The sequence below is a fragment of the Phoca vitulina genome, unplaced genomic scaffold, assembly GCF_004348235.1.
Source record: "Phoca vitulina isolate PV1807 unplaced genomic scaffold, GSC_HSeal_1.0 scaffold13, whole genome shotgun sequence".
Classification (NCBI taxonomy): Eukaryota; Metazoa; Chordata; class Mammalia; order Carnivora; family Phocidae; genus Phoca; species Phoca vitulina.
This window is the reverse complement of record NW_022589716.1, coordinates 17,881,956-17,909,674: the sequence shown is the minus strand read 5'-3', so window position 1 is coordinate 17,909,674 and position 27,719 is coordinate 17,881,956. Positions and strand designations below refer to the sequence as shown.

Below are 27,719 nucleotides of genomic sequence, written 5' to 3'. Positions count from 1 at the left end.
TATGCCCGCAAAACACTATATATGGAGTGTGGCTAGTCGTAAGTGCTAAGTGACTGTCAACTGATTTGTGAGTTCAGTTTTGATGTAGTTTCTGGCTAGGACTTATGACTAAATTTGAGACAGCAGTGTTGGTTCAAAAGGTAGAAGACACAAATTGTATATATCTCTCACCAGGACACAGTAAAGCCCTAATAAATATGGGTTTCTTTCCAGTTCCAGTCACGTTGGCATTAAATTAATAAGACAACCAAGGCTGAACTGGGCAAGTATGAAGTAGATCTGTGATGGTAATTATTAACATTTGTATCACTTTAGATCTTAAAAAGCTCTTTCAACATACATGTCTTTTGTAAATCCTTACAACAGACATTATTGTATTTAATTCATATAATAGTCCTGACAATCAGGGAGATAGGGAAATTAAAAAAAAAAATTTTTTTTTTTGTCTGTTTGTTCATATATTCTTTCCTTCATCCAGCCAATGCATGTGGGTGCTTGTAATATGTCAGGCACTCCGCTCGTCCTGCTCAACCAAATAGATGGGATCCCTGCCCCTACAGTCCTGTCTTGGGTGATCCTCCAAATGCACATGTTAGGAGATGAAAAAATGATGTAGGCAAAGTAGGTATTTCCAGTGATTAATGTTTTATACATGAAAAAAAAAAACTTTAATTCAGTCCAGCTGATAAGTGACAGAACCAGATCTCAAACTCCAAATCCCATGTCCTTTCTGACGGATTCCACTGCCTGCCTCATAGAATATATAATTTAGGGCAAATGCAAGAGATAGCCTGGTATAGCCATTTGTTTTACAGAGTAAAGGTGCTGAGGCCTAAATTGGGTGAATGGTAGGCTCAGGACCATCCCTGCTTTAGGAGCTCTCAGTTCCTGTGAGGAAAACTTTTGATGGCATGCTGAATCTTTGTGTGTGTATAGCCTATTCTGCAGTAACATAATAGCTGCATTGTGTTAATAGTTAATAAACCTTGTGTTATCAAAATCTGAGTGTAAAGTGTTTGTTTTGGGAGACATAGGCACTAGAGACTTGAAATAAGAATGTTGTTTTATAGCCATAAAATCTAAATGCCACTGAGCAAATCCAGCATTTGATAACATGTGGCTTTCTTTCAAGAGTAAGGGACTTAAACTTCTTGTCACCCCAGTACTATCATTATGTGTTTAGACCTTGATCGCCCACTGTTACGGGAGATGGAGCTTGAGCTGGTCAAGCAAAGTGGTTGCATTTGGTAGATGCAATAGTTTCTTCCTTCACAACATGGTGCCACTTCTCTGTGGTGCTTGAGTTTTAATCAAGGCAGTTGGAGAGCCTGCTCTGGGCCAGACCCTATTCTAGGCACAAAAATGATCAGAACAGACCATACCCTGACTCTGACGGAGCTTATATTCTACTGGGGGTAGATAGTGATGGGAGGAAGGGAGGGAAGGAAGAAGGAAGGGAGGGAAGGAAGAAGGAAGGAAGGGAGGGAAGGAGGGAGGGAGGGAAGGAGAGAGGGAGGAAGGATAATGCCAGGTAGTGATAAGGGCCATGAGGAATTATCAAGCAGGGTAAGGTGAAGAGAGTGAAGGGGTGGATGTGGGGCTGGCTTGTGTGCTCTTTTATTTTATTTTTAGAAAAGATTTATTTATTTATTTGAGAGAGAGAGCGAGCACATAAGTGGGAGGAGGGGCAGAGGGAGAGGGAGAGAGAATCTCAAGCTGACTTCTGGCTGAGTGCTCAACCCGAGCTTTGATCTCACGACCCTGAGATCATGACTTGAGCCGAAATCAAGAGTCAGAGGATTAACTGACTGAGCCACTCAGGTGCCTCATTGTGTGCTCTTTTAGATAGGATGATCTATGAGGCCTTTCAGGGTTATATCAAAGATGTGACTACAGTGAAGGAGTAGCCATATGACTGGAGAAAAAGTATCTGAGGTAGAGAGAGCAACAAGTGCAAAGGTCCTGAGATAGAAACATACCAGATCCATTGGAGGAGGAAGGAGGCCTATGGGGCTGGAAGAAAGAGTGATAGTTGTAGAGGCCTGAAAGATAGTTAGGGACAAGAGCTGGAAGGACCTTGTAGATGGGGGAGATGAGAAGACACAGGTTTTTGGCCAGAAGAGGGATGTGATCAGACTTGGGCTTAAGAGGTTCTTGAGTGGGAATAGACAGTACAGGAGCATGGGCAGAAGCTGAGACTGGTGGGGAAATATTACAGCCATCCAGCCAAGACATGGTGGTGACTTGACTTGGGAGGTAGAGGTGGAGTTGCCAAGAAATGGTTGGATTCTGATCATCTTTTAAAGGTCCAGCCAAAAGGATGTGCCAGTGAGCTCCAACATGGTTGGCTTGTACAACTGGAAGAACAGAGCTGACTTTTGGGAACACTATAATTTGTGGGCTCAGCTGTGGAACTGTGTGAAAGACATGGTACATACTGGAGAATCTTCCTTCAAATCAGAGGGTGTGTGGAAATGCCTATGACACACATCCAGACACAAATGCGCATGGGGTTGTAAAATATGTCCTCCCCTCTCCTTTGTGCATCCCTCCCACCCCCATACACCTATGACTTTCTTCTTAGCTATTACCCACCCCAGATAAAATGTCATCTGGGGAGAGGGCCAGTCCCTCTGTACTTCATGTGATTTCAAGTAAGTATGATATTTCTCCTAGGTGTATTTATATTTAAACCTTACTTCAAACTCTTTGATGACACACAGATTTCACTTTTATGCTAACTTGAATCATTGACAGTGTTGCCTAGAGAGCTGTGCTGAGAGGGTTTGTAAAACTGCTTCCAGGCTCAGCAGGGAAGAGGAAAACTTGGTAATACCTGCCACCCCAAAGACTAGGAGTGGCATCCCGTCTGAGCCTAGTGTTTGATAGCCTAGCTTGGCTGCCACAAAAAAACACCTTTTTGTCCCATCTCTCCCCTCTTGGAGGGATTTGAGGCATCAGCAAGTAGGCAGAGGAAATATTTTCTCTTTTTCCTTTTTGAGCACTTGCCTTTGAAATCACACCAAGGAGGCCATTGGCCCAAAGATCAGATGGTTAACATCTAAAGGTCTTAATGAGTTATATGATACAAAACACCGAGTGCTTCAGAAGAGATAGGAACTTTACCTTAATGGGCAAGGCCTTTGCCAGGTCAAAATCCATTTTTTTCTCTAGCATTCATCACTGCCAAATGTCCTATAATTGACATTCATTTATGATGTGTACTGTTTCCCCCACCAGAGTGTGAGCCACAGGGCGAGGACTTGGCTCTGTCCGGTTCAGTGCTGTTTCTCCCGTGCCCAAAACAGTGGCTCTAGGAAGTATGTGTTGAATGATTGTTGACTGAAAAGATGCCTAAAGAAGTCTTAAGTTGTAGCCCAGAATTAAGGTAGATGATTACTAAGGAACAGCACTGTTTTGAGAGCAGGAAGCTCCTATTAGAATGAAAATCACTATCACTAAGTGGCTTAATGAACATTGTTAATGATTAGAATGATAATAATAATCATAATAGCTCTTCTTGAGCACTTCTGTGTGCCTGAACCTAGGCTACATGCCTAATGCCCATTGTCTCCGTGGGAAGTAGGTCCTCATTTGTTAGGTACAGAAATTCAGGCTCAGGATGACTTGCCCAAGGACACACTGCTAATAAATAGGGGATTTCAAAGCTAAAAAGAAAACACTAAGACTTCTCCATATGGGATATCTTCCCTTCTTTCTGGTTAATTGGAACATATTCTTGCAGAGCCATTCAAGACCACTGGAAAAGGCAAAAAGAACAAATTTTTAATTGTGGGAGATTTGGCTACCTTTTGCCTTGTTAAAACCCAAAGGTTGTGGGAGTCTGGAAGGACCTTCAGATTGGTTCATTGTTTTGCTTTTTTCTGCTAATCTTTGGTAAGAGAGAACCTGACCTTCTCAGCGCAGACAACCTTTTACCAAACATGTTGATAAGCTGGATGCAAAGATCCCAAGTGAGGATCAGGATAAAGAGGAAAGGGTAGTCTCAAAGCCCATACACCCAAACCCATGCTTTGGAGGAAAAATAGGTAGTCGGCGGGGAGGGATGAGCTGGGGTTAGGGAAGAGCTTTGCGACAAGTCCTTGGAGCACTTTGTTGATTGTTATTGTAATATTCTCCTTTAAATTGACTCACTTCTGCTTACTTAATTTTTTTAAAACAGGATTGGTGAACCCCCACCATGAATGGAAAACTAGCATATAGAGGAATAATATATAGATACATAGTAATAATATATATACAATAATGATAATAAGGTCATATATATGGTGAAAATAAGGCCACATTATTTCATATTTTAAAATTGAAAATTAAAGATAATGAAGTATCAATCTAGTGTACAGACTGGAAAATAGGTTTCCCTGGGAGCAGAGTGAGACTGTTATTGATCAGCTATCAATAAGGTGATATTTAGCTCCTTGCCACTTAGTTTAAAGAACAAGACGAAAAGATTTTTTTTTTTTTTTTCTGGAGCTTTGATACTAATCTGTACCAATAATCTTAACATATATACATATAAAACTATATATGGAATATATATGAATATATTGTGCATATATCAGATATATTGTATATATAGAAAAATATCCATAATAATTTTTAAAAATGTTGTAATTTAACTTTATTTTTTAAAAGATTTTTAAAATTTATTTATTATTTTAGAGAGAGAGAGAAAGGGGGGGAGGGGTAGAGGGAGAGATGTCTTAAGCAGACTCCACACTGAGCACAGAGCCCCAAGTGGGGCTTGATTGCAGGGCTCAATCTCAGGGCTCCATCTCATGATCCTGAGATCATGACCTGAGGCGAAACCAAGGAGTCGGATCCTTAGCCAACCGCACCACTCAGGCACCCCTTATTTAACTTTTTAATACTGGTTGGTGGTCCTTTGATTATGGGGACCTGGGCAAGAGGCATTACGGTAAGTCACCTTATTGGCTCAGGTCAGGAGTGCTTGTCCAGGTACTTCCTATGGAAAAGGTAGTTTAAGAAACCTGTGAAATGAAACCTGCTTTTTCCAGCTCACTCTTCCCAAGCCCTTCTGTTACATGACTCCCTCAGCTCAACACCGTGGAGAGAAAAGCAGCCCAGGCTTCTCCACAGGAAACCTGGACAGAGGTCCATCCGAACCACCTTAAGGCATTTTCTATTCCACCAGTGGGAAGCACTGTCTTACATTTACTCGCTACCCTCTGCTTGCTATGTGGACCGAACTTAACATTGCTCTAAGCAACTATAATAAAGTGAACTGGTTCCATCTTGCCCAACTGTGTCCCAAGGCTCTTATCATTCTGCCACCAGAAAGTTCATATGTTCAAAATTGGTTCTTAGGAGCACTGACCTTAGTGCTCTTCCTCTGTAAAGGTACAATTTAGGAATAATCTTTGTTAGATTATGGCAGGATCTTTGTGCTTCTATCGCACAATCAATTAGACATTTTGCAAGGCGGAGGCATTATTATTATCCCAGGCAGATGGTGAAATGTTACTCCATCCTTCTGTGCCTGCTTTAACTTCCCTGCACAACATCATTTAGGGGGTTTCTTTACAAATTGCAGTTTATTTGGAAAAGATTTAAAGCCCTGTGGGTTTGGCAAGCAGCTCTGGGTTATAAGCGCATCTACTTTATCTGTCAGTAGCAGAAAGGGCACCTCTGATTAATACTGATTTTGCCCTGCAAGCCAGGTAGAGAACAGATGAAGTCATTGTTTCTTCAGTACTGTGCTGGGGTAAGAAAAGCTTGGAGGTTTCTCTACCTGTAGCCCCTGGAAGAAGGTTAAGTGGGCATATACCTAAGGATGGAGGAATTTCTTGTGGTGGGCTTCCCTGTGGAATGAGATGGAGAATTTATTAACCCAAACTCCAGGGGATTGCTTCAAAAGAGAGAAGGGCATTCAGGCCAGAATCTACTTTAATCTGTAAAGAGGGGAGAGGTGTCATAAACACAGTAAATATAGGGGCAGGTAGGATGCTGGATGGTGCTGGGGGGATCTGGGGTGGTGGGCGTGTGACAGAAGGAGAGGCTGAGGAGATGACAGTTTTTGTGTTTTTGTTTTGTTGTTTCTTTCAGCAGCTACTGGAAGGTTGGGGAAATGGGTGGATGAGGAAGAATGTTAGGTTGTTTTGCTGTGTAATGCATGGGCACATCCTAGAGTCTCTCTTTGTGGTTAGATTGTTGGGCAGGGGGAAGCTTCTTTGGAAATCTCAGGGGAGTCCCCTAGGGGATCATCAGAGGAGAGAAGTTTGAATGAGGCTTTCACATGTTAAAGGAGGCTTTGTCATCAGATTTATAGCTACTTCTCCTGTCTACTTTCTGATAGTACAGATATTATTATAGAGGATGCATCAGTATCAGAGTCCTCTGGCTGGGTGGGTAGTAGATGGATGATATAATTGGAGAATCCCTGCAATTTTTCTGATAGTGTATGTCATATGGAATTAGAAAAGGCTCAAGGCTCAAGCCATCTACCACCATCTGGGCATAGAACAATCTATGCAAAACCATCACCCTGCAAGCTGACTTAGTGAGCAGGTACTGTGTGCTGGGAGCTGGGCTAAACTTACCTTACACCGATTGTCTCATTTTTTAAAAATTTTTTTTGTTATGTTAATCACCATACATTACATCTTTAGTTTTTGATGTAGTGTTCCATGATTCATTGTTTGTGTATAATACCCAGTGCTCCATGCAGCACATGCCCTCTTTAATACCCATCACCAGGTTAACCCATCCCCCAATCCACCTCCCCTCTAGAACCCTCAGTTTGTTTTTCAGAGTCCATCGTCTCTTATGGTTTGTCTCCCCCTCTGATTTCCCCCCCTTCATTCTTCCCCTCCTGCTATCTTCTTCTTCTTCTTCTTTTTTTTTAACATATATTGTATTATTTGTTTCAGAGGTGCAGATCTGTGATTCAACAGTCTTGCACAATTCACAGCGCTCACCATAGCACATGCCCTCCCCAATGTCTATCACCCAGCCACCCCAACCCTCCCACCCCCCACCACTCCAGCAACCCTCAGTTTGTTTCCTGAGATTAAGAATTCCTCATATCAGTGAGGTCATATGATACATGTCTTTCTGTGATTGACTTATTTCACTCAGCATAACACCCTCCAGTTCCATCCATGTTGTTGCAAATGGCAAGATCTCATTCCTTTTGATGGCTGCATAATATTCCATTGTATATATATATACCACATCTTCTTTATCCATTCATCTGTCGATGGACATCTTGGCTCTTCCCACCGATTGTCTCATTTTACTCATGAGATCCTTTTAGGCGATACTGTGAGCACTCCAACCTGGCAGGTGAGACTCAAAGAGTTTAGAGTTCACTTGCTCTCCAAGATTGCCCTACCAGTTAGTGACAGAGGCAGAATTCAGACTCCCACATCTGAGTTCTTAGTCCCAAGTACTGTCTCTTTCACGTTATAATGACCTGTTCAGAAATTCTGCATCCTGGTTATTATTTTCTATTGAAAAGTGTGCAGATCTCCCTTGACTTATAATGGGCTTACGTCCTGAGAAACCCACCATAAGCTGAACATACTGTAAGTTGAAAATGCATTTAATACACCTCACCTACCGGCCATCAGAGCTTAGCCCAGCCCACCGTAACAAGCCCAGACCACTTATATTAGCCTACAGGTGGCCACCGTCATCTAACACCAAGCCTAGTTTTGAACATCTCATGTAATTTATTGAGTACTGTACTGCAAGTGGAAAACAGCATGGTTGTGTGGGTACAGAATGGTTATAAGTGTGTTGCTTGTTGACCCTTGTGATTGCAGGGCTGCCCAGCATCACAAGAGAGGATCCTATGCATAGCACCAGCCTGGGAAAAGATCCAGATTCAAAATTTGAAGTACGGTTTCTCCTTAATGTATACTGCTTTCACACCACTGTGAAGTTGAAAAATTACAAGTTGAACCATGGGATTGTCTGTATACCTTTAACCCAGTGGTCTTTAACCAGTTTTGGACCCTCTTCGGAGACAAATACATATACATGCATATGTGTATATGTGTGTGTATGTAAAATATGTTATATATATGTAAAAATATATAATATGTATATATGTTTAATGCTTTAATAATTTTTGGAGGGGTGCCTGGGTGGCTCAGTCGTTTAAGTGGCTGCCTTTGGCTCAGGTCATGATTCCAGGGTCCTGGGATTGAGTCCCACGTCGGGCTCCCTGCTCAGCGGGGAGTCTGCTTCTCCCTCTGCCTCTGCCGCTCCCCCCTCACTTGTGCTCTCTCTCTCTTCCTCTCTCTCTCTATCTCAAATAAATAAAATCTTTAAAAAAATAAAAATAAATAAAAATAAAAATTTTTGGAGATTTTGAAGATCCTAGTTGAGAACACCTGCCCTGCAGGAGACTCTTGGGCTCTGAGTCTGGTTCCTGATGGCTTCCTCATAAGAGGGAACTAAATTGCTGAAGTTAACAAACTCTTCCAAGTGTTTCCAACTAGCCAAGTCAAACTTCAAACTTGGCAGTTGGTCTACCCTGTAACAAGAATAGTAACTGTTTACTTATTAAGCACCTAACAGGGTTGATAGTGGATACATACACCAGTGCAGTCCTACTGGTGGTAGTGGGCATCCATCACGTCATTCCTGCTCACAGCCTTTTGAAGGAGATGGTATCATGCCCGTTTTACAAACGAGGACCCTGAGGCTCAAGGCACTTGACTCATGAGCTCATGTGCGGCAGAAGCCTAATTCTAAATCTAATTCTAAATCTGCTGCTCTCATTCCCCTTCTTGTCCTGGCTCTGAGTGTACCTCCCCTTGCAAATCCTTTACAGGTCATGCATTATATCCCATTGCTTCTCTCTCTCCCCTGTTTCCCAACCTGGGCATATTGACATTTTGTTTCAAACCATTCTGTTGGGGGCAGTGGGGGTGGGGAGAGGCAGGCTGTGCTGTACATTGTAGAATGTTTAGCTCTATCCCTGGACTCTGTGCTATGCACTGGCTGTCGGAAGAACCTGCCTCCCAACCCCTCCCAAGGTGTGACAACCACAAATGTCTCCAGACATTGCCAGATGCCCTCTGGGGAGCAGAATCACTGTCTGTTGAGAACCATCTCTTTTTCTCTCTCCCCCCCCAACCCTCATGCATATAAGTATTCACATGACCACTGAGGGCTTACAATGTGGCAGATAGAGTGTCAAGCACGTTCCCTGCATTATCTCAATAAACCCGCACAGTGTCCCATCATCTTATTTACTTTATGTCATAGGTGAGCGAGGCCTGCATGTTTCAGGATTAGTAACTGGCCCAGAGTCACACAGCTGCTAAGGGTGGAGCTGACATTTGTCTCAGCTCTGTGTGCCTCTGGAGCCCTGGGCTTTATGAGAAATGTTTTCACCAAACTACTTAGTTGTTGGGAGCTCCAAATTAATCAGAACCCAAGTATTTTCATTGTTTGGGATTTGTTCGGCTAGTAAGCTGGAAGAAAATTTTAATGGAATTGTGGGTCATCATATTTCTCGATCATTTATTATTATTCTTTTTATACCACTGCTTTTTATTGTTAATCCTTTCTCACTAAAATATCAACATCAACAACAAAAAAATGATCGAAGCAAAATCTTGCTTTGAGCCTAATTTCTGAGCATAAATCTCATCTTCTTGAACAAAAAATTAAAATAATTTCTTTATAAGGGGACAGCTACTTCTCTAAGTCATCTTTCGGCCCATTTTTCAGTGGGTGCTTCCTGTGCTTGTTAACAGCACAAATCATTGCTAAATAACTTGACCATAAAGGCAATTGATTTCTTGGAAATTCTAATAGGAAAGTTTTCAACAAAATAATTTCTTTTTGACAAGCAGCATAGTTTTTAAAAGGGAACATGTGCATTTGAGAGCTCTGGGACTTGTTATTTTTCTCAAAATGCATTTTAACAATAACTTTACAAGTTAATAACATATTAAAATAACATATATTAGAAGAAGCTGATAAAGAGAGAAGAGGGTGCAGCCTTAATTGGGCTTGATGTAGTAGGTTCTTAGGATGAGGTGGGCATTTGATATTTGTACCTGCTCAGTATCTGTACCTTCCTGCTTTGGACCTGTGGGTTTTCCCTTGGGGAACAAACTTTCACACCGTATGCGGTATTACTGAGCTGTTACTCAAACACCTTGCTCTCCCGTAGCCAAGAGGTGGTCATGTGACCATGGTAGGTCTCTCTGGCTCACTCTCCAGGGATCCAGGGATTCTGAATCTTGCGTACTTTGACCCCAGGATGGAAAATCGTTGCTGCTGATTCTTCCTGACGGTGGTGTCTAGAAGGACTGACTGCCTGTTATTCCTGGTGACCTGGTTCCTGTGGCTTCTAACGTTGTTCTAGTTTTACTTCTGTTTTTTCTTTCTTTGTTTCTTTTTTTAGAGAGGGAGAGGAAGAGAGAATTTCAAGCAGACTCCACACTTAGCACAGAGCCTGATGCAGGGCTCGATCTCATAACCCTGAGATCATGACCTGAGCTGAAATCAAGAGTCAGACACTCAACTGACTGAGCCACCCAAGCGCCCCTAACTTTACTTTGAATTCTAGGAGCTTTTCTGTCTTGCTTAAGGTCATAATAAGTGGCAAAGTCAGGATTTGAACCCAAGTGTGATTTGAGAGCCCAAACTCCTACCCACTACACTAATTGAAATACAGCGAGGACATACTGAAAGCATACATTCATATTAGGTCCATTTTTGACTTCATAAGATATTTTTCAATCTCAAGAGGGGACCGTTTCTCCTCCACGTGTTCCACAATGCAAAACAAGCTGCAAAAGGTAAATGCTTTTCTCTTGCCTCCGTGTGGTAAATTAGAATAATTATTGTTAGTTAAAACGGGACATGAATGAAATGTCTTTATCAAATACCAAGTTAAATGGAGTTTCTGTTTTTAAACCACAGAAGATAATGCTGTCTTGACAGATTGTGAGTGACAGAAAGAGAAGTGTTTTCAGCGGGATCCAAATGGAGACGTTGCCGGAGAAAGCATAAGTAGCAAAATCAGAAAGCTCCGGGGGTTTGGTATGGAGTGGTGTTATCAGTGCCTCTTTCTTCTTTTGGTTCCTGACAATAAGATAATTTGGTACTTTCACATTTTTCCTGTTGATTTAAAAATGAGTGACAAAAAATTAAAAGAAAAAAGGGAAAAGAAAGGAATACCATAGACAAACCATTGTTGCTGGTGATAGATATCAATAGTAATGGGCTTCACACCTTACTTTTGTTTATCATTAAATGGTTCTTTGATGTAATTCTAAATATGTCATCTACTTCCTTGTTATTATCATTGGTGCCTATATCCATCCATTCATATTCCCCTCCTCTTTATCTCTGTGTACACACACACACACACACGCACACACACACACACTCACTCTTTCAGCCACACATACGTATATACTCTTTCTCCTGAATGCAACTGCACAGTAAAATGTACCTGTCCATTGAGAGGCCAATGCCATCTGGAATTTTACCCATTGGCTATGTGGTGAATTTGGATAAACGTCTCTAAAGCAGAACTCTCTCTTCATGTGATAGAAGTCCCTGACAGATTGGGAATCTCCTCAATTCCTCTATCATTCCAAGCCTTTCAGATGAAAGTGGAATCCTTGGGGAAAATCTATCTGAGAGGGGCAGTACTTCTTGCACATTCAACTGAAATATGGTAAAAGTGAACAACAAAAGTGGCTTTGATAACAGTCCTTGGCCGCAAACATGAGTTCCTGGAATTTTCAAAGGGTCTTAAGAGTTACCTGTCCAAGTGATTCTCAGACTTTGAGACTAGTAGAAACTTACGCCCTAAAATTAAGGACTGACTTTACTTTGTCAACTTCTAGTTTTGCCCCCTAAAAAAGTATCTGAATGAGAAAACTATCATTCAGTATTCTTTCAGAAAAAAATAGGCCATTTGGATACTAAAAGAGTGGAAGGCATAATCTTACAATTTAAATTATCAAGTATGTTTAGCTTTATAAAAACCTCACAGTTTTGTCTTTGTTTTTGTCATTTTGTTACCAATGAATGAAAACTTCATCATGGGTTGGTGTCAGCCTTTTAACTGGTTTTTAGGAACCACTGATTTAGTCCAGCCTTTGTTCGTACTTGTTTCTCTAAAGATTTCTTTCTTTTTTTTTTTTTTTAAAGATTTTATTTATTTATTTTGAGAGAGAGAGAATCCCAAACAGACTCCACACCAAGTGCAGGAGCCCGATGTGGGGCTCAATCTCACAACCCCAAGATCATGACCTGAGCCAAAATCAAGAGTTGGATGCTTAGCTGACTGAGCCACCCAGGCGCCCCTCTGAAGATTTCTGCTAAAGGAATATTCCATTTATACTTGAATACTTACAGTGAAGTGGAACTTATTATTTATAATAATAATCCCCTCTGTCTTTGGGCAGCACTGTTGAAAGTTCTTATGTCAAATTGAAATCTCTGTACTTGTAGCTTCTTTTACTCATTGGTTATGTGGGGATGATTTGGAGCCTGAGTAGAAAAAGATGGAGCCTCTTTATGCACAATGGATCTTTCAGTTGACAACTGTTGTCATAGTGCCCCTTCTTGTCTCTCCTTACCCCAGAACTACAGTCTCCACCCCTGTAACTATTCTTTCTGTTTCTTCTGATTATGTGCTTAAGTTCAAAAAAATTATTTTATTAAAATTTCTTTTATTTGAGTGTAGTTGACATACAATGTTACTGTAGTTTCGAGTGTACAACATAGTGATTCAACATCTCTATGTTATGCTACGCTCACCACAAGTGTAGCTACCATCTCTTACTATACAACACTATTACAATATCATTGACTATTTCCCTTATGCTCTACTCTTTATTCCTGTGACTTCTTCATTCCATAACTGGAAGCCTGTATGTCCCACTCCCCTTCATCCATTTTGCCCGTTGCCCCCACTCCTCCCCTCTAGCAACCATCACTTTGTTCTCTTCATTTATGGGTCTGATTCTGCTTTCTGTTTGTTTATTCATTTATTTTGTTTTTTAGATTCTACATATGAGTGAAATCATATGGTATTCATCTTTCTCAGCCTGACTTATTTCACTAACATAATACCCTCTTGGTCCATCTGTGTTGTTGCAAATGGTAAGATTTCATCCTTTCTTATGGCTGCATAATGTTCTATTATATATGTAGGGGTGCATATATCTTTTCAAATTAGTGTTTTTGTTTTCTTTGAGTAAATATACAGTAGTGAAATTATTGGATCATATGGTATTTCTATTTTTAAGTCTTTGAGAAACCTCCACACTGTTTTCCACAGCAGCTATACCAGTTTGCATTCCCACCAGCAGTACATGGGAGTTCCTGTTTCCCTACAGCCTCAGCAACACTGGTTATTCCTTGTGTTTTTTATTTTAGCCATTCTGACTGATATGAGGTGATATCTCATTGTGGTTTTGATTTGCATTTCCCTGATGGTTAGTGATGTTGACCATTCTTTATGTGTCTGTTGGCCATTTGTGTGTCTTCTTTGAAAAAATGTCCATTCAGGTCCTCTGCCCATTTTTTAATCAGATTATTTTTTTAGTGTTGACAATTTTTTAAAAATTATGAAAAATTTTTTTATTGTGGTAACATCTATGTAACATAACCTTTACCATTTTAACCATTTCTATAGTTCTGTGGCATTAAGTACATTCATATTGCTGTGCAACCCTTACCACTTTCCATCTCCAGAACTTCTTTATCTTCTTAATTGAAACTCTGTATCAATTCAACAATAAATCCCCATTACACCCTTCCTGCAGCCCATCGCAACCACCATTCTACTTTCTGCCTCTATAAATTGACTAGTGTAGGAACTTCATATGTGTAGAATCATACAATATTTGTCCTTTTGTGACTGGCTTATTTCACTCAATATAACGTCTTCAAGGTTCAACCAGGTTGTAGTATATATCAAAATTTCCTTCCTTTTTAAGGTTCAGTATATTCCATTGTATGTATATACCAGATTTTGTTTACCTGTTGATCAATAGATGAATAAATGTTGAGTTGCCTGATTATGTACTCTAAAATATGCATACTCCTATCTATCAAAACCCATTTCTCATTGCTGAGCTTAGAACTACATAAACTGTTTCAGGAGTGGTTTGCTGGCTCCAGGTAGCAAATAGAGTCATTCTACAAGCATGTGTAAATTGCATATTATGTATAGATCCATTAGGCACTGTGAGCCTTGCTGAAATGAGTCAGCTCTGCATCTAGTCCTTGGTTTAATCCTTAAGTGTAGTGGATGGATACACATATTTCTTTTCTTTTTTTTTTTTTTTTTTTTTTTTAAAGATTTTTTTTTTTTTATTTGAGAGAGAGAGTGAGAGCACAAGAGGGGGGAGTGGGAGATGGAGAAGCAGACTCCCTGCCGAGCAGGGAGCCCGATGCGGGACTCGATCCTGGGACTCCAGGATCATGACCTGAGCCGAAGGCAGTCGCTTAACCAACTGAGCCACCCAGGCGCCCATATTTCTTTTCTTTTAATAGACTTTATTTTTTTTAACTTTATGAATCATGGTACTGATTGTTTCTTTGTAATGGCTGTTAGAAAGCCCAAGTTAAATTTAGGAAGTATATAGGACTTCAAAGCATGACTGTGAAAACTCACTTTATTTATTTATTTATTTATTTATTTATTTATTTATTTATTTATAAAGTAGGCTCCACACCCAGTGTGGGACTTGAACTTACAACCTTGAGATCAAGAGTCACTCGTTCTACTAACTGAGCCAGCCCAGCACCAAGGATAGACACACTTCTAAACTGCCTTGTGGACAGTGTCATTAGAGGATCAAAGAGGACTTGATGCTAGAATTGAGAGGAAGCATTTCATGCTTCCAGCTGAGAGGATCAGGCAGCTCTCTCTCGGGGAAGTTCGGCTTCTGGGGCTCAGAAAAAGTGTAGCTCTGTGGACATGTAGAAACGCAGAAAAGGTATTCCTGGTGGAGGAAGTAGCATGAGCCAAAGAGCACAGTATGAAAGTGCAGGACATGTTCCACACTGTTGCCTTATTTATTGGCTTTCAGCTGCCCCATAGGATGTTTGCACAGTGGTGCCCTGGTGCTAATCTATGGGACCTCTGTTGTTTTCCTCTGTCTGTGGCATAGTGAATTATCTTCTATTCTGAGATTTTGTGCTTCCTCTCATTTGAGGGAATTAAAATGAACATTAAAATGAATTAAAATTAAAATGATGAGGATTATGAATGATAGTTTTATTTTGTTTTCATGTTCTGATTGGTCAAGTAAAAACCTGGTGACTCAGACTGCTGTCTGTGTTTTTAAGGTAATTCTTCTGGAGTGGTGAAGGCAAAAAGGCTACATATAGTGAATGTAGCAAATATCTATTAAAGAATGAAAGAAGGGGAGTTGTAAAAACAACAGTAACAACAACAAATATTCATGAAGTGGCAGTACCCTGATAAGCCTTTTATAGTTGTTGGCTCATTTTATGCTCACAACCACCTAAATGAGGTATAAACAAAAATACTATTCTTATTTTAGATGTGAGAACTGAGCCTCAAAAGGTAAAGTCACCTCCAAAGGTCACATGGCTCATAAATCATTGAGCCAGAGAATGGATCCAATAGTCTGACCCAAGAACCTTTCACACTATGCTGTCTACCGCCCCTTTGGAAGTCTTCTATCAGCCTTCCAAGGATTGAATGAAAGTTTTTTGTTTTGTTTGGCTCAGGAATTGTTTTAGAACCACAGGTTCAGTAAATATTCCCAATAGAAAATAATGACATAATAGTAAACTAGGGGTATATACACTGATGCCAATTATATTGTACATGGGATTCCTTCTCCTTTCCCATCCCAGGCTTCTGTTTCTTCTTCTTTTGCTGACATTCCCTAGTGTCCATGACTCTCAGCCATCCCCCAATTGTAGTACATTTTAGCCCTTTCTAGCCCAGCCATACTTAGAGTTTCTTTGATGTCTTTTTGGCAGGTGTAAGAGGATAAGTCTCCCTTTTGCTATAGAATACGTTAATTGTATTTCATAGTTCTTTCCCAGCCTTTTAGGTGGCTAACAATTTGTGTTAGAGGAGTAGAGAGGAATTTTGAAACCAGGGTTTTTATTATGATTTTGGCATTGGTGAATATCTTATATTCCCTTGCAGGGTGTCTTTAATGGCTCCCATGGATCACAGTTTCCAATAGATTTTTCTCCCAAATTTTGTTGTCTGGCATTATTAAGTTTTTAAGAAGTATGTCTCTACACTTTCAAAATCTCATAAAGACTTTCTGTCATCATAGGAAGCAAGGGACCCAGCTTTGATTTGCAAAATTGGCTCTACAAGGTAGCATGTCGTTATTCTATTTAGAGAACTTGAAAGCAAATTCAACAATTCAATTATATTTAATTTGTAATTAACTCCCTCCCAAGCAGGTAATGGTGCATAACTTGGACACTACTGCTTTGGATGGGCAAAGAGTAGAACAAAATGGCTTCTTTTAGAGAAAGCTTATCTTAGATAGGATCCCTATGACTATAGTAGTACTTCTTGTTCTGACTTCTGGCTCCAAAACAAAACCCTTCTCTGGGAACTGCCTCCTGATTCAAGCAACTGAGACTTTGATATTTGACCCCATTACTGGGATAGAGATGACTGGTTTAAGGGTAGGCATATGACTATGTTTTGCCAGTCAGTTGATTTCTCTTAAGAATTTGGAATTTTGAACTGAGAGAAAAAATTAGTACTGATGGTATTATAGTCCCTTATGGCAGTGCTCTAGAGAGAGGTCTTGAAGCTGCTGCCTCCCAGTCTTCTGGAGATACCTTGATTCCTGTTTTTCATAAAGCTTGGTTATTCAATTCTTCCTTTAATTTTGTGAAGTACTACGGTATCCTTCCTCTTACCTTTGAGCAGACTTGCTAGACTTAGTCTGTATTTCTTGCCACCAAACTTACCCAATAGAGAAATCAAATAAACTTAATTCTTTTTTTTAAAAGATTTTATTTATTTATTTGAGAGAGAGAGAGATAGAGAGAGAGCAGGAGCAGTGGGGAGAGGGAGAAGCAGGCTCCCCGCTGAGCAGGGAGTCCGACATGGGGCTCACTCCAAGGACCCTGGGATCATGATCTGAGCCAAAGGCAGACGCTTAACCGAATGAGCCACCCCAAATAAACTTATTCTTTATCAAATCTGTAAAGCAAGTGATAAGGGTTGCATCCACTTGGTGGTAATTATGATCATATTTAATTGTGTGTGTGCCAGTATGTATGTGTGTGTGTGTGTTTGATTGAATGATTTAGTATTTTACCAGATGCTATAGAGCATTATTATTTTCATCATCATTGTCATCATAAGCATCATTGTAATCATAGTAGCTCTTGTTTATAGAGAACTTTCTATGATCTGACCACTGTATTAAACACTTTGCATACAAAATAACATTTATTATATAATTACAAAATACAATCAAATGGATATTTTCATTATCACCATTTTATAGGTTAGAAAGGTGAGGCTGAGAACATTGCTTAAAGTCATGTATCTGGAAAGTGACATAGCAACAATCTGAATCCAGGTTGTCACACTCCAAAGAAAGATGATACTCTTAAGCTCTGCATTGTAATATAGAGACATAGTTCTGCTCCAAAGATATTATATTCCGGGTTGATTGTTTTCTTTATTTTGAATGTGGAAATGAGATGGGGATAACATTGTACTTTTGGGAAATTTAATACTCTATTTTTGTTGGCTTAATTTTATTATCCTTTGTTTTATGTAGGTTATATTGTTTGACGAGGGCAAAGGTCAGGCAGGTGGGGCACAAAATAGATAAATTGTCCCAAGAAAGCCTCTTTGGGAAGATGACGTTGAAACTGAGACAGAATGATAAAGTAAGACAGCTATACAAAGATCAGGGACAGGGTGTTCCAGGGAAAGGGAAAAGCAAATGTGAAGATACTGATTTGGGAATGACCTTGGTGAGGTTAGAGGGACAGAAAATAGACCCAGGAGGAGTGAGCAAGGGAGTGAATGGTAAGACAAGACAGAGCAAAAGGCTGGGACTGGATCAGTCTAGGCCATAGCAGGGAATATGCATTTTATTATAAGGACAGTGGGTTACGCAGAGCTGCATTGACTACCAGATTTATTTCTTAAACCAGAAAATGTTTTAAATTTATAATTCCATATTTATAATGTTGGCCACAACATTATGATTATTCCTTGTCTGTACTTTAGTATTTTTCACCATTTGTGAAGAAACATTAAAACAAGTTAAATGGTAGTGTGCCGAGTTTTTTTTTCCTTCTTTTAAAGATGGTTGTTTAACTAAGACTAAACAATGGGAACCCCTTGTGAACATGCTCAGTATCATCGTGGAGAACCAAGAGAGCCTCTAACTGTAACAATGTTCATGGTTGTGATTTTTTTTTTAGTTTATGTTTTTTTTAAATAAAATTCCAAATGTTTATTAAAAAAAATAAGCACAGCGGGTTAGCCATTTACAAATTTAGGGGAGAAGAATAATATGATTTGCTTTACATTATAAAGGATTAATTTTTGCTCTGGTAATGGTAGAGTAGCCAACAACCCTCCACAGAACAACTAGAAAAATTATACAAAATAAGGAGAAAATATTTATTTAAAGGCATTGAAGAGCTACCAAGGCTCTTGGGACTTGAGGGTCTAGAATCCTGGAGAGAGGAAGTGTGCTGAAGGGACCTCAGTATTTTCACTGTTTTTTTCTATGAAGCATTTGTGGATTTGTAAATGATAAAGCTCTGAGAAGCTAAAAAGCCCAATAGAAAACAGCAGCTAAGAGGTTAGGAAAATTGAGCAAAGATTTTGACAGTCCTAATGATGCAAAAATCCTAAAACAAAATAATAAAAGACCAACCAATATATACAAAAGAGAATATATCATGAGCAAGTTGTATTTATTATAGGAATGAGAGGTTGGATAACATTAAAAAAATCAAAAATATAATAAAGAAAAATCATATAATCATCTTAATAGATACAGAAATGCATTTGATAAAATTTATATTTAGTCCTGATGAAAATGTTTGGCAAACTAGGAATATAACTAAACATCTTTAATAGAGAATATCTGAAAATAAGATGAACCCAAAGAAATGCACACCAAGACACATTATAATTAAAATGTGTGTAAAGACAGGGAGAATCTTAAAAATAGCAAAAAAAAAACCAACCCGTTAACATTCGAGGTAACCCCTATATGACTATGAATAGATTTATCAGCAGAAACATTGCAGGCCAGAAGAGAATGGCGCAATACACTCAAAGTGCTGAAAGAAAAAAATTTCCAACCAAGAATACTCTATTCAGCAAAGTTATCATTTACAATTGGAGGAGATATAGAGAGCTTCCCAGATAAGTTAAAGGAGTTCATTACCACTAAACTGGCCTTACAAGAAATGTTAAAGGGAATTCTTTAGACTGCAAAGAAAGGGCACTAATTAGAATAAGAAAACATAAGAAAGTATAAATCTCACTGGGAAAGGTAAATATAGAGTAAAGTTAGTGGATTAATCACTTACAAAGTGTATATAGCTAAAAAACAGAGGTGGGAAAATAACTGTAACTACAATAATTAATTAAGGAATACACAAGATACAAGAATGTAAAGTGTGACTTCAAAAGCACAGGATGTGGTGGATAAATAAGTCAAAATGTAGAGCTTTAGAATGTGTTCAAACTTAAGTTGTTATCAATTTAACATAGATTGTTAAAATTTGTTTTTTGTAACCACAAAGCAAAAACCTATAGTAGATACATAAAAGATGATGAGAAAGAAATCTAAGCATACCACTAAAGAAAGTAATCAAACCACAAAGGAAGATGGGTCATCTGGGTGGCTCAGTCAGTTAAGTGTTTGCCTTCGGCTCCGGTCATGATCCCAAGGTCCTGGGATCAAACCCCGCACTGGGCATCCTGCTCAGTGAGCAGTCTGCTTCTCCCTCTCTTTCTGCCCTTCCACCCCTGCTTGTGTGCACTCTCTCTCAGATAAATAAATAAAAATCTTAAAAAAAAAACACGCAAAGGGAGAAAGCAAGAGAAGAAGAAAGGTACAGAGGAAGTACAAAACAGCCAGAAAACAACAAACAAAGTGGCAATAAGTATGTGCCTGTCAATATTTACTTTAAATGTACATGGACTAAATTCTCCAATCAAGAGACACAGAATGGCTGAATAGATAAAACAACAACAACAAAAACAAAACCAACAAGACCTATCTATATGTTTCCTATAAGAAACTCACTTGAAAGGTAAGGACATACACAGTTGAAAGCAAAAAGATGGAAAAAGATATTCCATGCAAATGGAAACCAAAAGAAAGCTGAGGTAGCTATTATTTCAGACAAATAGACTTGAAAATAAAGACTGTAAAAGAGACAAAATAATAAAGAGGTCAATCCAACAAAAGTATATAATATTTGTAAATATTTATGCACTCGATATAGGAGCACCTTAATATATAAAGCCAATATTAATAGTCCTAAAGGGAGAAACAGACAGCAATAGAATAATAGAAGAAGACTTCAACATCCCCCTTACATCAATGGATAGATTATCCAGACTGAAAACTAATACAGAAACACTGGCTTTGAACGACAGATTAGACCAGATGGAATTAATAGATATATACTGAACATCCCATCCCCAAACAGTAGAATATACATTCTTTTCAAATGCACATGAAACATTCTTCAGGATAGATTACATGCTAGGTCACAAAACAAGTTTCAATAAATTTAGGAAGATTGAAATCATATCCAGCATCTTTTGTGTATGGTGACAGGTATTGACCAGATTTTTGTAGTGATCATTTCACAATATATACAAATATTGAATCATTAGGATATACACCTAAAACTAGTATAATGTTGTATGCCAGTTATACCTCAATAAAATAGATCTGTAAAGAAAATCCACAGCAAATATCATGCTTAAGTGAAATATTGAGAGCCTTATCCTGAAATTAAGGATGAGAAATGGGTGACAGTTATCACCCCTTCTTTTCAGCATTATACTGGAGGTCCTAGTGAATTCAGTGAGGTTAGGAAAAAAAAAAAGATATAAGGATTGGAGACAAAGCAATAAAATTATATTATCTGCAAAGATATAATTATGTAAATTTAACAATTGAATTTAGCAAGTTTGCTGGATACAAAGTCAATATAAAAATATATTTTGTATATATTAACAACAAAGAATTACAAAATGAAATTTTAAAAAGATAGCATTTAATGGGGTTCCTGGCTGGCTCAGTCAGTGGAGTTTGTGACTTTTGATCTTGAGGTTGTGGGTTCGAGTCCCATGTTGGGTGTAGAGATTACTTAAAAATAAAATATTTGCGGGAAAGCTGTCATGGCTGCGCCTGTGTAGAACCACGGGGTTCTGACCTCAGCGGTTCTACTTGTCCAGTCCCTATGCTTAAAGTCCGGGTTCGGCCGTTGCTAAATCGTCATGTTAAAAAGTATCCGTCAATGTTAAAGTTTTTTCATTGAAGACCTCTCCAAAGCAATGGAAACCAACGGCATGTCTTCTCTTTAAACAACGGCTTGTCTTCTCTTTCACTCCCTGAAGTGGCATTGTATTATATAGACTACTTTAAAGCGATTTGAAAGTGTTTGAGTGGATAGCACAATGAATAGCAGAGCAAGTTCCTTTTTATGGAACCTCAGACAATTCAGTACTTTAGTTCCAACAAGCAGAACTATGAGGCTGTATCCTTTGGAATTTTCCAGACTGAAAATTGTTTATTCAAACTGGAACCCAAGAAACCCTCTCTTCAGTGACTTTGGTAATGGAGTGCAGTCATCGATTAGATATCTATTTCAGGATGTCTTAATTTTTAAATCAGGAGATAATTTTCAAACAAAGGGCATAGGCACTGGAACAGTCCTTACAGTTGACAGACTGCTTTGTCCTAGAAGACTGTCCTTTGATTCAAAACACTCTCTTGACCCTGATGATGGATTGAAGAAGATAACATTTCATCATAAGGCCTCCAATGAAGATGTGCTCACCAAGGAAACAAAACCAACCCCTGTCAACTATAAAAAACTGTCTCAGGAGTGCAGTTCTCTGAGTGATGTGTTAGATACGTTTTCAGAAGGACCTATATTTCCCAGTAGTAACTATTTTTCAGCAATGTGGATAATTGCCAAAAGGATGTCTGGTGACCAGAAGTGTGTTGAAAAACAACTGATGTTTAACCACCCTGCATTTAACCAGCTGTGTGAACAAGTGATGAGAGAATCCAAGATCATGCACTGTGACCACCTGCTGTTCAGTCCTCATACTATGGTGAAGCTTGGAATTCCTCAGAACAGTCTGCTGGTACAGACTTTGCTGAGGGTGGTCCAAGAACATATCAATGAGTGTGATGAGAAATGTCTTTCAGTTTTGTCAACTATTTTAGAGGCAATGGAGCCATGCAAGAATGTGGACGTTCTTCGAGCAGGATTGTGGATACTAGTTGATCAGCAAGTCTGGAAAATAGAGTGTGTCTTTACATTACAAGCTGTGATAAGATGTGTTGGAAAAGATGCACCGATTGCTCTTAAAAGGAAACTGGAGATGAAAGCCTTGAGAGAATTAGACAGATTTTCTGATTTGTTGCCATGAATCACCGCTCTATTATACTTCTGGATGAATGCAGTAAGATGGTCATAGGTAATATCCATGGGTGTCCTTTTAAAGTACTGATCAGCATATTGCAGTCTTGCAGAGACCTCCGGTACCATAATTTAGATCTTTTTAAGGGAATAGCAGATTATGTGGCTGCAACTATTGACATCTGGAAGGTAAAGCAAGTTCTCTTTCTCCTCATTTTATTTGAAAACCTTGGCTTTTGACATACTGATTTGATGGACTTGTTCATGAAGAAAGTGAGCTGATCCTGCCTCTCTAAACATGAAAAGCATTATCTGTATTCTTCATGTGTATTCTTCTCTCAATCACTTCTACAAATGCCAGACCTCAGAGTTCCAAGAAGTTATGGCCGGCTACTTCTCTGACTGGTTATCTCCACCACATCTCTTCTGAAAATCTATTGAATGCTGTGTGTTCATTTTGCTTGATGAACCATTTTCCCATGGCCCTTATTAATCCACTTCTCCAAAAGGACGTCATCAATGAACTGCTGATGTCAGGTAATGAGAGGAATGCTCACAAGCTTTGTATTTTGGCTGCTTGCCTAAAACTGGATATTTCTTGTCACCACACCGTAGATTTGGCCCCATCACCACTGCTGTCCACAGCATTGTATCCAAATGTGAAGGTGGCAGATGCGCTAAGTAGCCTTCTGGGAGGATACTTCTCAAAAAACAGACAGTTGACACACAATTACCATATTGATTTTGAAGTAAGAATGGATATTAACAGGAGTCAAGTGCTTCCATTTTCCGACATGGTAACTTCCGCTGCAGATACTCAAAGAGTAGCTGTACTGTGTGTTCCTAGATCTACTTACTGTTTGGATTTAGCCCACCCCAGGGGATTCCTTGCTATGAAAATGCGACATTTGAAAGTAATGGTTTTCACGTAATCTTGGTCCGTAATTGGGAGGTAGAAAGCCTGGAGATGCAGGATGTAGTCACACTTTTGAAGATCAAACTCTACTCAGCTGAAGCCTTTCTTACAGCTGATGTAAATCTGCAAAGCACGTGTTAAAGTCAAAGCAGCTTTTTCGTATTAGCAGACATAAGTTTGTAAAAGAACTTTAATAAAGACTACAATTCAGAAAAAAAAATAAAATATAAAATCTTTGAAAACATAAAATAAAAAAGATGGCACTTAAAATGAATCCTACAACATATAAAAAAAAAAAGACTATAAACTACAACCAAATTGTATTCCCAAAGTGTATGAGGTGGAACAATTAGATATCTGTATCCCCAGATTACCCTATACTGTATACACAACTAACTTGAAATGCATTACAGACAAAAATGTAAGCACTGTAATTATAAAACGTCTAGATGAAAACATACAAGAAAGTTTTTATGACCTTAGGTTAGTCACAGATTTCTTAAATATAACGCCCAAACCAAGATCCCTAAAAGGAAAAAAAGAGATAAATTGGACATTATGAAATTTTGAAAAAGTGAAAATGTAAGCCACAGAATGGGATAAAATATTTGCCAATTATATCTGATCAAACATTTACATCCAGATATATAAAGAACTCTCAACAAGTAGACAAACCAAAGTATTTATATATATTAAGGGCAAATAAACCTGTAAAAATATGCTCATTATCTCTAGGGATGTGTAAATTGAAACCACAAGAAGATGTCAATTCACTAGAATGACTAAAAGAAAAAAGATAATGAAAAGTGCTGGTGAAGATAGGGAGAAATTGGGAAAATTTATCCATTGCTGGTGGAAATGTAAATGGTACAGCCACTCTGGAAAACAGTAGCAGTTTTTGATAAAGTTCAATACATACTTATTTATGGAACCAAGCAATTTCATTTCTAGTTATTGAAGTAAAAACTTACATGAAACAAAGTGTATGTCTACACAAAGACTTGTGCATGAACATTCATAGCAATGTCATTCATAATGGCCCCAAGCTAGAAGCAATCCATGTATCTATCTAGTGGTTAGTAGATAAACAAAAACTGGTATACTTACATAAAGGAATGCTACCCAACAGTTTTATAAAGGAATAAACTACTGATATATGAGACAACTTGGATATACTTCAAAAATATTATCCTAAGTGAAAGAATATAGACACAAAAGATATAATTCCATTTTGATGAAATCTCTAGAAAAAGCAAAACTATAAAGATGGCTATTTTTGCCTACTGTAAGAGTGGGAATTAACTGTAAATGAGCATGTGGTAACATTTTGGGTTGATAGAAGTGTTCAAATAGTAGATTGGGGTTATGTTTGCACAGCTGTATAATTTGCTAAATCGTGAAATTGTACACTTGAAATGGATAAATTTCATGGTATATAAATTTTACCTAAATAAACCATTTTTAAAGTTACCATTTAAAATAGCCTAAAATATTAAAAATAAGAATAAATCTAACAAAGGATGTATTAGATGTCTACAGAGAAATACTATTGGGAGAAATTAAAAATAATCTAAATAAATGGAATGACATAATATATTCATGGATTGGCTGGCTCAGTATCGTAAAGAGGTCAGATCTCTTCAAATTGATCTCAAAATTCAGTGAAGTCCCAGCCAAAATATCAGAGTGCCAATGGCCCAGAATAGGTAAGATAAGTGAAGAAGAATTAGAACAAAGTTGGAGGACTTAAACAATGAGATATCAATATATATTGTAAAGCTACAATAATTAGGATAGTGCAGTATTACTCAAGAATAAACAAATAGATCAATGGAACAGAATAGAGAATACAGATATAGAGCCATTCATCTAGGGACACTTGATTTCTGAGAAAGGTGACACTGTGGAGCAGTGAGGAAAGGTTGCTATTTTCATTAAATGGTGCTGAGACAATTGGGCATTCATGTGAGAAAAACATTCCTCACATAATAAACAAAAATAAATTCTAGCTGGATTGTTGATCTGAATGTGAGAGGTAAAACAATAAGGCATCTGAAGGTAATACAGTAGAAGATCTTAGTGATTTGGGGATAGCCAAAGTTTGCTTACCAAGAAGAATTATTTGTAATATGCAAAAAATGGAAACTTCCCAAATATTCCTCAACTGATGAATGGATAAGTTAATGTAATATGTCCACACAGTGGAATATTATTCAGCAAGGAAAAGAAATGAAGTATTGATATGCACTATAACATGGATGAAGTTTGAAAACCTTATGCTAAATGAAAGAAACCAGTCACAAAAAACTATAGATTATATGATTCCATTTATATGAAATGTTCAGCAAAGGCAATTCAGTAGAGACAGACATGGATTAGTGCTTGCTTAGGGCTTGGTGAAGGTGAGAGTGTTGGGAGGAATGGGAAGTGGCAGCTAGAGGGCATGCAGTTTGTTTGGGGGTGATAAGAATATTATAAAATTAGACTATTGTGATTGTTGCACAATCCTGGGGACACACTAAAGAACTTTGAATTGTGCATTTTGAATGAATTGGATAGTTTGTGAATTATTATTTCAATAAAGCTTTTTTTAAAAAAGCAAAAAATGAAAAGATAAATATATTAGACTGCATTAAAATGAAAAGTTTTTATACCAAAGACACTATTAAAGGAGAGAAAAGGGGGCACCTGGGTGGCTCAGTCGTTAAGCATCTGCCTTCGGCTCAGGTCATGGTCCCAGGGTCCTGGGATCGAGCCCCACATTGGGCTCCCTGTTCTGCAGGAAGCCTGCTTCTCCCTCTTCCAACCCCCCCTGCTTGTGTTCCCTCTCTTGCTGGGTCTCTCTCTGTCAAATAAATAAATAAAATCTTTAAAAAAAAAAAAAAAAAGGAGAGAAGAGGCAATCCACAAAATGGGAAATGATAATTGCAATATATATGTCTGTCAAAGGACTAGTTTCCATATGGATGTCTTTTATAAATCAATAAGAAAAAGAGATAACCTGATAGAAAAAATGGGCAATGGATTTGAACAAGTTCTTCACAAAAGAAGATATCCATAGGGCCAATCAGTATTTGAATTGCTTCTTATTATAATTAACCATCATGGAAATGCAAAATAAAGGGACTGTGAGATACCACTGCACACACATCAGAATGACTAAAATGAAGAAGACTGATAATACCAAGTGTTGACAAGGATATGAAGCAACTGGAATACTCATACATTGCTGTGTTGTTGAAAATTAATATAATCATTTTAGCAAATTGTTCGGCAATATCTGCTGAAGATGAACAATTAAATGCCCTATGATTTTGCAGTTCTACTAGACATATGCTCAAAACTATGAGAATGTTCATAGCTCCATTATTTTTGATAGCTCTCAAATGGTCATCAACAGTAGAATGAATACATAAATGGTATCATCATACAATAAAATATTTATAAAGCAAAGAAAATGAATCAGTTATTTCAACTTGCAACAACAAGGGTGAGTCTCACTAACAGAAGAAGCCAGATATGAAAGTGTATGTACTGTATGGCACCGTTCACATAAAATCCCAAACCATGTAAAACTGATCCATATTTGTAGAGGTCAGGATAATGGTTAGCTTTGAGATGGAATAGCGGGGAGTTACTTGGGGGGTTATGAGGTGTGTTTCCAGGGTGTTGGTAATATTCTCTGACTTGACTTGGGTGGTGGTTACATGAGTATGTGCAGTCTGTGGAAATCCATTATAATTTATGCACTTTTCTGCATGTATGTTACATTCCATTTAATAAGTTTTTTTTGAGAGTTGATTGGAGTGATGCAAAAATGAGGGCAGGATTTGGGAAATTCATATAATTATCCATGTGAAATGATGTGGGAATCGGTAGCGGTGGGAAGAGAAAGAAGTGGCGATTTGAGAGGCAGTTAGGAAGTAGTTTGGATGTAGCTTGGTGGTTGATTCAGTATAGTAGTGTTCTAGGTTGAATGGTGTCCCTGCCAAAGATATTTGAAATCCTAACCTTCCATTGCCTCAGAATGTGACTGTCTTGGAATCATGGCCATTGCAGATATAATTAGTTATGATGAGGTCATACTGGAATAGGATGGGCCCTTAACACAGTATGACTGGTGTCCTTCCAAGTAGAGAAGAGACAGAGAGATACACAA

At 38.4% G+C, this 27,719-nt stretch overlaps 1 protein-coding gene and 1 pseudogene across 1 annotated transcript in view; both read left to right on the top strand.

Annotated features, from left to right (window-relative positions):
- Positions 1 to 27,719, top strand: part of FHIT (fragile histidine triad diadenosine triphosphatase) — a 1,435,811-nt gene that overhangs the window by 116,082 nt on the left and 1,292,010 nt on the right. The gene's annotated exons all lie outside the window — the stretch shown is intronic.
- Positions 21,671 to 23,701, top strand: LOC116636683 (annotated as a pseudogene).